The sequence below is a fragment of the Callorhinus ursinus genome, unplaced genomic scaffold, assembly GCF_003265705.2.
Source record: "Callorhinus ursinus isolate GAN/ISIS: 27379988/994484 unplaced genomic scaffold, GSC_fseal_2.0 scaffold2, whole genome shotgun sequence".
Lineage (NCBI taxonomy): Eukaryota > Metazoa > Chordata > Mammalia > Carnivora > Otariidae > Callorhinus > Callorhinus ursinus.
This window is the reverse complement of record NW_027397064.1, coordinates 51,372,438-51,387,085: the sequence shown is the minus strand read 5'-3', so window position 1 is coordinate 51,387,085 and position 14,648 is coordinate 51,372,438. Positions and strand designations below refer to the sequence as shown.

Genomic DNA, 14,648 nt, shown 5'->3' with positions numbered 1-14,648 from the left:
AGCCACCCCATCCCTCCAATCCCCCCACCACTCAGCAACACTCAGTTTGTTTCCTGAGATTAAGAATTCCTCATATCAGTGAGGTCATCTGATACATGTCTTTCTCTGATTGACTTATTTCACTCAGCATAACACCCTCCAGTTCCATCCACGTCGTTGCAAATGGCAAGATCTCATTCCTTTTGATGGCTGCATAATATTCCACTGTGTATATATACCACATCTTCTTTATCCATTCGTCTGTCGATGGACATCTTGGCTCTGTCCACAGTTTGGCTATTGTGGACATTGCTGCTATAAACACTGGGGTGCACGTACCACTTCGGATCCCTACATTTGTATCTTTGGGGTAAATACCCAGTAGTGCAATTGCTGGATCGAACGGTAGCTCTAATTTCAACTGTTTGAGGAACCTCCATACTGTTTTCCAGAGTGGTTGCACCAGCTTGCATTCCCACCAACAGTGTAGGAGGGTTCCCCTTTCTCCACATCCCCACCAGCATCTGTCGTTTCCTGACTTGTTAATTTTAGCCATTCTGACGGGTGTGAAGTGGTATCTCATTGAGGTTTTGATTTGGATTTCCCTGATGCCGAGCGATGTTGAGCACTTTTTCATGTGTCTGTTGGCCATTTGGATGTCTTCTTTGGAAAATGTCTGTTCATGTCTTCTGCCCATTTCTTGATTGGATTATTTGTTCGTTGGGTGTTGAGTTTGATAAGTTCTTTCTAGATTTTGGATACTAGCCCTTTATCTGATATGTCATTTGCAAATATTTTCTCCCATTCTGTCGGTTGTCTTTTGGTTTTGTGGACTGTTTCTTTTGCTGTGCAAAAGCTTTTTATCTTGATGAAATCCCAACAGTTCATTTTTGCCCTGGCTTCCCTTGCCTTTGGCAATGTTTCTAGGAAGAAGTTGCTGTGGCTGAGGTCGAAGAGGTTGCTGCCTGTGTTCTCCTTTAGGATTTGGATGGACTCCTGTCTCACGTTTAGGTCTTTCAACCATTTGGAGTCTATTTTTGTGTGTGGTGTAAGGAAATGGTCCAGTTTCATTCTTCTGCATGTGGCTGTCCAATTTTCCCGACACCATTTGTTGAAGAGACTGTGTTTTTTCCATTGGACATTCTTTCCTGCTTTGTCAAAGATGAGTTGACCATAGAGTTGAGGGTCCATTTCTGGGCTCTCTATTCTGTTCCATTGATCTATGTGTCTGTTTTTGTGCCAGTACCATACTGTCTTGATGATGACAGCTTTGTAATAGAGTTGGAAGTCTGGAATTGTGATGCCGCCAGCTTTGCTTTTCTTTTTCAATATTCCTCTGGCTATTCGGGGTCTCTTCTGGTTCCATACAAATTTTACGATTATTTGTTCCATTTCTTTGAAAAAGGTGGATGGTATTTTGATGGGGATTGCATTGAATGTGTAGATTGCTCTAGGTAGCATTGACATCTTCACAATGTTTATTCTTCCAATCCATGAGCATGGAACGTTTTTCCATTTCTTTGTGTCTTCTTCAATTTCTTTCATGAGTATTTTATAGTTTTCTGAGTACAGATCCTTTGCCTCTTTGGTTAAATTTATTCCTAGGTATCTTATGGTTTTGGGTGCAATTGTAAATGGGATCGACTCCTTGATTTGTCTGTCTTCTGTCTGGTTGTTGGTGTATAGGAATGCCACTGATTTCTGTGCATTGATTTTATATCTTGCTAATTTACCGAATTCCTGTATGAGTTCTAGCAGTTTTGGGGTGGAGTCTTTTGGGTTTTCCACATACAGTATCATATCATCTGCAAAGAGTGAGAGTTTGACTTCCTCTTTGCCGATTTGGATGCGTTTTATTTCTTTTTGTTGTCTGATTGCTGTGGCTAGGACTTCTAATACTATGTTGAATAGCAGTGGTGAGAGTGGACATCCCTGCCGCATTCCTGACCTTAGGGGAAAAGCTCTCAGCTTTTCCCCATTGAGAATGATATTCGCTGTAGGTTTTTCATAGATGGCTTTTATGATATTGAGGTATATACCCTCTATCCCTATACTCTGAAGAGTTTTGATCAAGAAAGGATGCTGTACTTTGTCGAATGCTTTTTCTGCATCTATTGAGAGGATCATATGATTCTTGTGTTCTTTCTTTTGTCAATGTATTGTATCACATTGATTGATTTGTGGATGTTGAGCCACAGCCTTGCAGCCCAGGGATAAATCCCACTTGGTCATGGTGAATAATCCTTTTAATGTGCTGTTGGATCCTATTGGCTAGTACTTTGGTGAGAATTTTTGCATCCATGTTCATCAAGGATATTGGTCTGTAATTCTCCTTTTAGATGGGGTTTTTGTCTGGTTTTGGGATCAAGGTAATGGTGACCTCATAAAATGAGTTTGGAAGTTTTCCTTCCATTTCTATTTTTTGGAACAGTTTCAGGAGAATAGGTATTAATTCTTTTTAAATGTCTGATAGAATTCCCCTGGGAAGCCATCTAGCCCTGGGCTTTTGTTTTTTGGGAGATTTTTGATGACTGCTTCAATTTCCTTAGTGGTTATAGGTCTGTTCAGGTTTTCTATTTCTTCCTGGTTCAATTTTGGTAGTTGATACATCTCTAGGAATGCACCCATTTCTTCCAATTTGCTGCCATAGAGTTGCTCATAATATGTTCTTATAATTGTATTTCTTTGGTGTTGGTTGTGATCTCTCCTTTTTCATTCATGATTTTGTTGATTTGGGTCATTTCTCTTTTCCTTTTTGATAAGTCTGGCCAGGGGTTTATCAATCTTGTTAATTCTTTCAAAGAACCAGCTCCTAGTTTCATTGATCTGTTCTACTGTTCTTTTGGTTTCTATTTCATTGATTTCTGCTCTGATCTTTATTATTTCTCTTCTCCTGCTGGGTTTAGGCTTTATTTGCTGTTTTTTCTCCAGCTCCTTTAGGTGTAGGGTTAGGTTGTGTATTTGAGACCTTTCTTGTTTCTTGAGAAAGGCTTGTATTGCTATATACTTTCCTCTCAGGACTGCCTTTGCTGTATCCCAAAGATTTTGAACAGTTGTGTTTTCATTTTCATTGGTTTCCATGAATTTTTATAATTCTTCTTTAATTTCCTGGTTGACCCATTCATTCTTTAGTAGCATGCTCTTTAGCCTCCATGTATTTGAGTTCTTTCTGACTTTCCTCTTGTGATTGAGTTCTAGTTTCAAAGCAATGTGGTCTGAAAATATGCAGGGAATGATCCCAATCTTTTGGTACCCGTTGAGACCTGATTTGTGACCTAGGATGTGATCAATTCTCGAGAATGTTCCATGGGCACTAGAGAAGAATGTGTATTCTGTTGCTTTGGGATGGAATGTTCTGAATATGTCTGTAAAGTCCATTTGGTCCAGTGTGTCATTTAAAGTCTTTATTTCCTTGTTGATCTTTTGCTTAGATGATCTGTCCATTTCAGTTAGGGGGGGTGTTAAAGTCCCCCACTATTATTGTATTGTTGTCAATGTGTTTCTTTGCTTTTGTTATTAATTGCCTTATATAATTGGCTGCTCCCACATTAGGGGCATAGATATTTACAATTGTTAGATCTTCTTGTTGGATAGACCCTTTAAGTAGGATATAGTGTCCTTCTTCATCTCTTATTACAGTCTTTGTTTTAAAATCTAATTTGTCTGATATAAGGATTGACACCCCAGCTTTCTTTTGGTGTCCATTAGCATGGTAAATGGTTTTCCACCCCCTCACTTTCAATGTGGGGGTGTCTTTGGGTCTAAAATGAGTCTCTTGCAGACAGCATATTGATGGGTTTTATTTTTTAATCCAATCTGATAGCCTGTGTCTTTTGATTGGGGCATTTAGCCCATTTACATTCAGGGTAACTATTGAAAGGTATGAATGTAGTGCCATTGTATTGCCTGTAATGTGACTGTTACTGTATATTGTCTGTGTTCCTTTCTGATCTATGCTGCTTTTAGGCTCTCTTTTTGCTTAGAGGACCCCTTTCAATATTTCTTGTAGGGCTGGTTTTGTGTTCGCAAATTCCTTTAGCTTTTGTTTGTCCTGGAAGCTTTTTATCTCTCCTTCTATTTTCAATGATAGCCTAGCTGGATATAGTATTCTTGGCTGCATATTTTTCTCGTTTAGTGCTCTGAAGATATCATGCCAGTCCTTTCTGGCCTGCCAGGTCTCTGCAGATAGGTCTGTTGCAAATCTAATGTTTCTACCATTGTAGGTTACATATCTCTTCTCCCGAGCTGCTTTCAGGATTTTCTCTTTGTCTCTGAGACTCGTACGTTTTACTAGTAGATGTCAGGGTGTTGACCTATTTTTATTGATTTTGAGAGGGGTTCTCTGTGCCTCCTGGATTTTGATGCCTGTTTCCTTCCCCACATTAGGGAAGTTCTCTGCTATTATTTGCTCCAATATACCTTCTGCCCCTCTCTCTCTTTCTTCTTCTTCTGGGATCCCAATTATTCTAATGTTGTTTCGTCTTATCGTATCGCTTATCTCTCGAATTCTGCCTTCGTGATCCTGTAGTTGTTTATCTCCCTTTTTCTCAGCCTCTTTATTTTCCATCATTTGGTCTTCTATATCGCTGATTCTTTCTTCTGCCTCATTTATCCTAGCAGTTAGTGCCCCCATTTTTTATTGCACCTCATTAATAGCCTTTTAGATTTTGACTTGGTTAGATTTTAGTTCTTTTATTTCTCCAGAAAGCATTTCTCTAATAACTTCCACACTTTTTTCAAGCCCAGCTAGTATCTTTAAAGTCATGATTCTGAACCCTAGGTCCGACATCGTACTAATGTCAGTATTGAGTAGGTCCCTGGCAGACGGTATTACCTTATTCTTTTTGCTGACGTGATTTTTTTTGTCTTGTCATTTTGTCCAGAGGAGAACAGATGAATGAGAGAACAGAATGTTAACAGGTTAACAACGTCTCCAGCAAATATACTCTATACAAATCAGAAAAGACCTGAAACCAGGGGACAAGAAAGGGAAGGAAAGAAGAGAGAAAAAAAAAAGGAAAAAAAAAGATAAAAACAAACAAAAACAGAACAAAACAAAAAAAAAACAGAATATGATCAAATATGATCAGGCTAGTGCATAGATCAGTGCCACACACTAGCTTTTGGGCATATTTTGGTCTGTTAGAAGAAAGTGCCTGCTAAAATTTTAAAGGAAGAAAGACTTATATATGTACAAAATAAGGGTTGATACAATGAAGGGATGGCAGATGACTGTAAAGATGAAAATTATAAAAGATTTTATAAAAGGACTTGATAAGATAAGAAGTTGTTTTTTAAAAGAAAGAAGAAGATTTAAAAAGAAAAAGAAAAAAGAAAAAAAAAAGGGAGAGAATGTGATCAGGCAGGAGACTAGAACAAAGCCATACACTAGTGATTTAGGGTATATTTTGATCTGTTAAAGAAATTGTATCTCAAAATTTTACAGAGAGAACAACTTATATATATATATGCCAAAAATAAGGGTAACTACTATGAAGGGATAAAAATATGACTCTAAAAATGAAAAATAAAAAATGGTTTTTTTTAAAAAAGGGATAAGATGTTTGAAAAAGGGAAAAAGAAAAATTAAAAAAAACAGTTAAAAAATTAACTTTGAAAAACTAATGAATTATGGTAAAAAAGCCATGAATTCTATGTGCAGTATTCCCCTAGCGCTGGACTTCTCCCGTTCTCCTTGATCGGTAAACTTGGTCTTGGCTTGCTGGCTGTTCGTGCTGATCTTCTGGGGGAGGGGCCTGTTGCCATGGTTCCCAAATGTCTTTGCCGGAGGCGGAATTGCCCCGCCCTTGTGAGTCCGGGCTAAGCAAGCTGCTCCGGTTTCCTCTTATGAGCTTTTGTTCCCTGCAAGCTCTCGGTACAGCTTTGGAGGACCAGGGTGAAAATGGTGGCCTCCCAATCTCCGCCCAGAGGAACTGAGAACTCGGGAACCCGCTCCTCAGTGCGCCCCCAGAGAAAAGCAGTCACTCGTCTCCCCGATCTCCGGCCGCACTCCGTGCTCACCCGGCCTGTGACCGAGCGTTTCTATGTCTGGCACCCGACCCCGTGTGGAGTCTCCAAACCCAGCAGATCCCTGCAGTGCGCTTCCACGCCACTCCTCCCGGGGGGAGGAAGGGGAGTCTCCCCGGCTCTGCCGCTTGTTGGGTCCCTGCTGGAGGAGCAGTGGCCCGACTGGGCCGCGGATCACAGTTTATGGCAACCCCGAGCTGAGAGCCCGCGCCTCGGCTCCGTCTCTGCAGCCGGCTTCCCCACTCCGATACCTGGGAGCTCTGCTGCACTCAGGCACCCCCAGTCTTTCTGTGACCCCGAGGGTCCTGAGACCCTACTGTCCCAGGAGGATTCCACCCCCCGCTTAGCCACTGGAGCGACGTCCCTCCACGGAGCCAACTTCTAAAAGTTCCGATTTTGTGCTCCGCGGCTCTAGCACTTGCCAGAAGCGGCCGGCGGAGGCCCCCTCCCCCGCCGTCTATCCTCCCGAATATCGCCTCGGATTCACTTCTCCGCCCGTCCTACCTTCCAGAAAGTGGTCGCTTTTCTGTTCAGAGTGTTGTTACTATTCTTATCTTCGAACTCCTGTTGAATTCGTAGGTGTTCAGAATGGTTTGATCCCTATTCAGCTGAATTCCTGAGACCAGACGAAATCCAGGTCTCCTACTCCTCCGCCATCTTGCTCCGCCCCCCCCATTACCAGCATTTTTATACTTTATTAGAAAAACTCAGATTTTTTCCTTCTTAAGGAGGAAAGTCACTTTATCAGTCACACAGAACACTTCACTCCTGACCCTTCTGGTCACCAAATGTATGGAAGTTTTTTCCCCAAGCCAAGCAATCCTCTCTGACACGAGCTGGGTGTTCTTCAGCATAACTCAATTTTGACACTATGTACCCAGAGATTGCATCAGATCCCACAGGTTAAGGGCTCAATCCCACAAGACTGTCTCCCCAACACACACACACACACACACACACACACAGGACACCTCCCAAGACCAGCCTTTCACCTGTGCTTCTGACCAACCCACTCTATAATGGAGGTTCCAACAACCCCCTCCTTGGGTTCGATTAATTTGCTAGCATGGCTATAGAACACAGGAAAACAGTTTACTAATTATTCCCCGGTTTATTAGTAAAAGGATATAATAAAGAATAGAGATGAACATCCAAAGAGAAGAGATGCATAGGGGAAGGTATGTGGGAAGGGCTTGGGGCTTCCATGACCCTCTGGGTGCACCACTCTCCCAGTACCTCCACATGTTCATGAACCTAGAAGCTCTCTGAACCCTGTTCTTTTGGGATTTTATGGAAGTTTCATCAAGTTGGCATGATTGATCATTTACTCTATTTTCAGTCCCTCTCCTTTTCAAGAGAATCAAGGGTAGGGCTGAAAAGTCCAAGCTCCTAATCATGGCTTGGTGGTCAGCCCTTATGCAAGAACCACCCAGAAGCCCACCCAGAGTTGCCTCATTGGGACAAAAAGATACTCCTATCACTCAGGAAATTACAAGGGTTTCAGGAGTCCTGTGTCAGGAACCAGGGTCAAAGACCAAATATCAGAACAAAAGATGTTCCTAGTGTTCTTATCACTAAGGAAATTATAAGGGTTTTAGGATAAGCTCTGTACCAGAAACTGGGGGCAGAGACCAAATATATTTTCTATTATCTCGCACATACTTATCAGTGTGATTATGGCAATGCTTTTGCTTCTCAACTAAAAAGACAATCTCATAGAAGAAAGAAGAGGATATTCATGTAATAATTGGGTAAAAACTAAGGGAAAAGGAGTATGCATGAGAAAGAATTGGCTGAGGTGAACAATACTGTGCCGTGAGGGATGAAGAATTCAAATAAAGAAAGGATTATAGCTTTTATGAGGATTCTTGCCTATGGGGATAACTCAAGAGGTGGAAGGACATTGGCTTTGAGTAGTTCTGTTGATTCAAGTTGACTTAGAGCTGTATGAAAAGGAAGAAGCATCTACAGACTAGTCCATATTTGGAGTGTTCACCTGTTGAATATTTAAAAATCAGAAAATGAGTTATAGCACAGGGTATGACCATAAAGATAGAAGTTGATTCTGTGTATACAGTGTGCCAAAAAGAACTTATTTATACCCATACACCCTATGGCAAAGAGCCATTGTGCATTATACTGTAGGCTAAATCCTAACCTTCAGTGAGTTGTTAGAATATTACTAATTTTTGGGTGCCTGGGTGGCCCGGTCGGTTAAGCATCTGCCTTTGGCTCAGGTCATGATCCTGGGGTTCTAGGATCGAGCACCGTGTCAGGCTCCCTGCTCAGTGGGAAGCCTGTTTCTCCCTCCCCCCCTCCCCCTGCTCATGCCTCCTCTCTCTCTCTCTCTCAATGAATAAAACCTTAAAAAAAAGAAAATTGCTAATTTTGATATGTAAAACCTATTTGTCCCATAAATATTTTATCCTGATGTCACCATTTTAAGGAACTCTATTTCACAAAATTTATTTTTAAATTTATTCAAATTATACATAAGTCAGGTTTAAGCATTTCCCATAGCTGAGTTGCAGAAAATAATTCAGTCATAATTAAAATGTGATTTAACTGCATAAACATCAATATTTTTGCTTGTATTCCCTAAATCTAAAACATTATGGTATCACAAAGCCATTTTTCTCATAAAACCTTAAAAAATATCAGTGACATATATAAGTTATGTTCAAACATACTATATTTTGTGTCCTCTCAAAATATTAAAATTTATCATAAGAATTAACTGAACTGATAGAAATAATTTTAAAATGAGCTCATCGTTAATATATTATGCCCTATCTAGAAAACTAATACATTGTAAAACATAAGGAAAACCAATCATTTCTAACCTTGCAAGGCTAGGTCAGATACCAACTCAATGAATCATTGAAATCTAAGTGTTATATTTCAACCCCAGTAAACAAAATCCTTAACTCAGCTAAGGACTGATGACACTTTCATCTGAAAATTTAACCCAACTTGGAGGTGGCTGGCCTTGCCCATGTTGTCAATTAACATATGGTGTTTCACAGAAATAAGACCTACATCACAATGTTCCATTTTAAATGTGAAATCTAAAAAATGACTTCCTTGTATTATCTTATAAAGGATAAAACCAGCTTACCTGTGACTTTCTGATTGCCATTTGTCTTAGAAATACATTATGCTTTAGACTTATTTAAATATACATATTTTAACTAGTAAGAAAGAAACCTTTAAAATGAAATGAATGGCCATTTTAGAATTCTCCTGTAAACTTCTTCAGAATACCAGCATCTTTCATAATCTTTATCCCTATTTTACTTTCTCCCAGAGTTATTCTCACTTACAGATGATCCCCCAAGCCTCCAACACCACATTCATGGGCCACTCCTGGAAGGATGCATTGCCTAGCAGAAAGGGTGCAGTCTGTCCGCCATGTCCCGATTTATTAGCCCTAGTTCTGGCTTCACACTTTTCCCCTCTTGGGAAAAATATCTGCAGCTCCTGTTAAGAGCCACTTTCAACCAGAGTATATTTCATTCCAGAAGTCTTGAGAAAAAGACTTAGATGTGGTAGAGAGGCAAGATATCAGAATCTAAACATTCACTTTTGGCCTGAGATGATATAATTTCTAGGCTTTATAATATGTGTGGCAGTGATATTTATAATGTCAATTTTCTGGCTAAGGGGAAGGTAACTGTGACTTTAAGTGGAAGAAGAAAGAAAAATCTCACTTTCTATTTTAAAGTTTTTTTTTAAATCAGACTATCTTAAATTACATGTTTCACTTACATAGGGCAAAAGGACCTTCAGGGGTATCCAGTTTTGAACTGAGCAGTGGGCAGCATTCTGCTTTGGAATGCCATGCAAACTTATTGGAGGGTAAGAGAAGCCAGAACCAGTTCAGGTATCCTATGCTCTGTCTGTATGATTTTAACAGATTAGATGGCCAATCATTTAACATCCATGAAAGAACAAGATATTTTGGAACAGATCAAGGAATGAGAAAGTTGGTCCTTGAGTTGCTCCTTTTGAGGAAAAGAACTGATAGGATAGTCAATGACTATCTAAAGGAGTGACTTTTAAATGACCAAGATGTGATACATCAGGAAACTTTTATATCTGACTTTCTCTTAGGCCTGGCTCTGACCTGTGTAGTTATCCAATTGTTTCTTATGATAAATAGAAAATTTATTATAATAATTATGATAAATCAGGAAACTGATTCAGAGGTAAAGACATCTCCATTATGCATGTGGAGAATACATTCCTTTACACAAAGTTGCCACAGCAGATAGAGAACATGGGAGATTTCCTCACTTCTGTGTAAGTATGAAAGACTCTGCCCTACCCCATGGATTAATTATCTCATTTTCCAACTCAAGTCAATCAATTTCATCCAATTCTCATTCATTCCCAATCTATAACAACCTGGATCATAACCCTTTCCCAAATTTAGTCCTTCTCTTTGAAAAGTTACTATAAACACTTCCTAATTGCCAAATCTAACTTGGTCCTCTCCTTACTCCTCATTTTTCTTGAAGTCCTCATGATGCTCCTTTTGCCAGGGTCTCTTCTACCACTGCACTCCTGAAGCATTGTCTTTGCATAGCAAGCCTGGAACCCAACCCTTATAGTACCATTTTAATTATTTATATGGTTTTATTATATTTACACAATTTTAGTTGTGCCCTCAAGTTGATTGACTATCTAGGCAGAGGACTTGATGCTAGGGAAACAATAGCGAACAGGTTGGATGAGATGCAAACCTGAAGGGACTCTGTAGTCTAATGAGAAATACAAAAACAGGAAATTATAACCAAGTGTGATAAATGCTGTGGAAAAGTCTGCATTTTTCTTCCTTGCTAGATTTCAAGCTCCTTGAAGTTAAGAACTGGGCTTTGTTAGTCTTTGTAACCCTAGCATCTAAGACTGTGTTTAGTCTAAAGTAGGCACTCAATAAATATTTGATGAATGAATGCATTGTTTGTATGTGTGGTGTGTAGCATGGGTTGTGAACACAGTAACCAAGGTAAATGTTTTCCAATAATTTCAGCTTACAGGTGGGCTGAGTACACAGCTGTTTGCATCTTGAGATTTCAAAAACAGTAGTAACCAGGCACTCCCAAAAGGAAAAAAAAATACAACCACTCATTTGCAAACTAAAATCCCAATTATTTAGGGCAAATTCCTTCATTCCTTAACTGAAAACAAAATTTAAAGTTCAAATTCTCCTGGGGGGTAAGTCACAAACTAACATGAGCACACTTGTGCCAACATCCGTATGACCTCTGCTCGCTCCTCAACTTTTGCAGAGAATGGAGCACTGGGTATAGAGGAAAGGGTTAGGCAAGATAAAAACACACAAATTGGGAAGACTCAGGACTCTTATGACACTGATTCTAAAACTCCTATTTTAAAGGGCGGTAAACAGCTGAGTTCTTGGGCACCAGATTACAAACAACACTCTTCCCCCAAATACAGAGTTTCAGGGAAAATTAAGAGGCCAGCAGTACAGTCTGGTCATTTTGTGGAATATTTCAGTATTTATTTCATAATAGAATCCAGATAAGGGAGGCCATAATTAGTTCAATTCAACTAGGCAATTATTTATTAAACATCGACTATATATAACACACTATCTTTGGCCCTATGGTGGCCAAAGGAATGAATAAAATAAAGAAATGAATAAAATAAAAAGCTTAAAATAAACCAGAAGAAGCAATCATTCCGTTGCTCATTGTTTGTGAGAGTGACTGTGGAGAATTCTTTGCATAACAGTTTCCAAAGTACTCAGCATACTTCTACAGCATGTTAGTTTTATTACACTGGATTGAATTTACTATTTAGTATTCGATTTCACTAGACAGTTCATCAATCTTGGATTTTTTTTTTTTTTTCTGATCACCTACTGGCACTTTGGTGAGTGCTAGTGAAACAGACTGTAATGGGGTTCTCTGGCCTAATGTGAATCCTAAGAGATTTTGACACTAATTACTGAATAAGAAAACCTGACATTTAAATGCTTCCTGCAGTTTGTTTCCTTTGAGAGAAAGATCTGAATTCAGTTTTGGGGCATACTACTCCTTTGTTTTGGAGAAAACATCCTGGAAGTTCTTTTGATCTTTTGATTATGTGAAGATGTGTAGGTAAAGCATGGACTCTACTCTATAATGGAGACTCTGGAGATAATATGGCTCCAAAGATCTTAATCTGCTTTTCATAATCATATAAAAGGTTGTCTTCACTGTGGCACAGCTGCATCTCTGCAAATTATCTTTTCTTTCACAAAGTATTTCTTTCCTGTAAGTGGATTTAAATTGTATTGTCCCTGAAAGTTTTGGTCAGATACTAGATGAATGTGTTGTTCAAGCAAAAAACCACCAGAGATCAGTAACTGGAAGCCATAGGAAGGACATGAATGCATCTTACCTTAGAAAGATGAAAGGCCTGGGATTGCTGAAGCTCAAATTGGACTTTCCTGTATAAGCCCTATATTTGGGGTCATTCTAGATTAATAAACCCAACTTTGGGGAAGGTACTGATGTGTTCTGAATTATCTTTGGAGCTAAAGAAAGACCACACCTCTCTGGATGGGTATAGGATTACCACAAAAGGAAGAGACTTTTCCACTATCAGTCTTACCAAAAGATTGACAAGGGCAGGATGTAGACAAAGAAAGGGATGAACCTGTCATTATCTCTGGTGCCCGAGGAACAAGGGACCCGTGATCCAGGTATGAGAGGTTTGTTCCAGACATTCCCTCTGTTAGGAGGTAAACTGATCCCTGAATCAGATAGATAGGCCTGAGACTGGACAGAGAAGACTGCATAATAGAGAATGCTTATGGAGGCCTTTGGTCTATGAATTCAGAGAACCTCTGTATCTAATAACAACTGTGTGATTCTCCACTTGTACTTCCTTTTTATTTTTTAAAACCCAAAGCTATTAGTGAAATCATGCAAATATCACAGCTGATCTTTCTACTACTGTGGGGAATTATGCAAGTGTCTGGAATGGCACCTGGGGTAAAGCCATACATGGTAGATGCAGCACAGTGAGGAAGGATATTAGGGACTGGCAAAGAAAAAAGAAAAAAGTGCAGTGGCCTAGAACCAGGCATTTACTTAAGATGTTGAATAACTACTGGTCTAGGATATCTTAGGGATTCAAAAAAAGTATGTAAGAAGGGCAAGTTGGTAAAATATTGAAATTCTTGCATCGAGTAGGGTAGAGATTTGAACTATTTTGAATTAGGTAATGTGATAGGTAAATAGGGTAGGACATTTGAATTACCTAAATGTAAATAAAACAAGGTTGTTTTATTCTAATTCATTATTATAGATTGTAAATCTTGACCTTAAGAAGGCTAAATAGTCAAATGTCTAAGATCAGTGTCTTTTCTGGAACCTTTGATCTTCTGAGTGGTCCAAATTACCATCATATACAAACAGTACAACAATGTCAATAACAGTAACAAGAAATATATTTTATTCTGTCAGAATATAAATTTCAAATATATATGTGCATTTCAGATAATACGAGGGTTGAAAATATCTTATATGCTTATTAATACATTGAGATTCTCAGTAGAAGGAAAAATGTATGTTTCTTATCACAAGAACAAAATGTTGCCATCATCAATGTTAATTATGAAAGCTGTCAATTTTAGATTAAAAAAATACGAAAATTTTTCATTTAGTTATATAGAGAAATTGATTGACAGCTAAACCTAGCACTAGCCATAGAGCTATAGAGGAAACATATGCTTATTTTGAGGTACAAATATTTATAAACAGTTTAATAATGTTGAGATAGAAATCAGATTAGAATTCTAATTTCTGTAGAATTCTGTGGTGTACTAGCTTTCATGGTATTACACAAATAACCTTGAAGCAGTATATTTAGTTTTTATTTCTTTAATTCCATTAAGACATGAACCTTTCTACAAAAAAGAAAATCCCATTTAGGAATTCTCCTCATCTTCTGAGAATGAAGTAAAAGCAAAAGGCTAGCTTTGCTACCTCAAAATTATTACCTCAAAGGGAAATAATTAAATAATACTTAAACTCATAATATGATATTTTCTGTTTCCATATCTCAAAAGTTATTTTTACTAATGTATTAGGTTTTACCTTTAGGCTATTATTGACTATAATACTTGGCTTCCAGAGTTGTATCAAAAGGTACATGAGGTATACCTCTAGTTATGAGAGAGCAATGCTTATTGACTGGGCTATGCAGTCTTTTTTGTAGGGAGGAAGCCTGGATTCCATTTGCCCTCTGGCCTGCCTAAAACAGTAGCAGAACACAGGGAAGAAATCTTCAAATCATGAAGACCTAGGCAAGGGCAGATGTTGCAGCCCTGTTCTTCCTACAGCATTGCCAGGGCAGGAGTGCAACCTTGGACACTATCCTGAGCAAGCCGTGGAGCCACTCCAGCAGTCAACAGCTGAGTCTTTGTGTGAAGCAAGAACAAGCTCCCCTGGCTCCTTGAGGTACTGGCCATTGTGTCTTCCCAGGCATGGAAGAAAACGCAGCAGTTTAGTAGATGGCTCCATACAAGCTAGATCCATCCATCAAGGACAGATCTCAGTTCACCGAATTCTCAGATAATTTTAAGAGGTTTACAAACAAGAATAGTATTTTTTTGGCTTTTGCTACAT

General features: G+C 39.0%; 1 protein-coding gene across 7 annotated transcripts in view; it reads right to left on the bottom strand.

The window, feature by feature from the left end:
- The window catches only part of ZNF385B (zinc finger protein 385B), a 393,631-nt gene that overhangs the window by 305,252 nt on the left and 73,731 nt on the right, over nucleotides 1-14,648 (bottom strand). The window lies entirely within an intron of this gene.